This window comes from Nerophis lumbriciformis, linkage group LG30 (genome assembly GCF_033978685.3).
Source record: "Nerophis lumbriciformis linkage group LG30, RoL_Nlum_v2.1, whole genome shotgun sequence".
Lineage (NCBI taxonomy): Eukaryota > Metazoa > Chordata > Actinopteri > Syngnathiformes > Syngnathidae > Nerophis > Nerophis lumbriciformis.
In genome coordinates this window covers 15,080,087-15,080,677 of record NC_084577.2, presented here as the reverse complement: position 1 = coordinate 15,080,677, position 591 = coordinate 15,080,087, and positions in this window count along the sequence as shown.

The following is a 591-nucleotide window of genomic DNA, read 5'->3' as shown; positions in this document are numbered from 1 at the left end:
TTTTAGTTTGTCATGTGTCAGGTTCAAACACTGATGACATCTATTCAACAAGACAAGAAGCAAGGAATTAAACAGAGACAGAATTACATTTGGCTCAATGAGGAGAAACGCGTACACTTGTACCCTTTTACAGTGTCACCACACTCTTGACGAAAGATTGTACGCCTCCTCTTTTATTTGGACTTTCCCTGATTACATGGCAACAGCTGTTTCTAAAGGTACGGGGGTCGTAAACAGCCATCGCTTTTGATTACAAAACAGTTCAAAGAAAAGGTCGCCTGGAGGGGAGTCTGGTCCTGCTTCCTCTCCGCTTTGTAGTTCTCGGGTCAAGACAAAATCTTTCTGTGGATTACAATACACCAAAGAAACAGAACACCATCATGTTGCTTCCCATCCTACACAGTGGAGTTTTACAAGCCTTCTTCTTGGTAGGATCAAAGACAGCTTTTGTCTTCTCGCTGGGAACTCATGGTAACACAAACTTTTGTGATAACTTAGATACAATTATTCTGACACCATGTCTGTTATTATAAGAAGTATAGAGGTCGAAAAACTATTAACTTTATTTTTTTCCACATTTTATGTGACAGC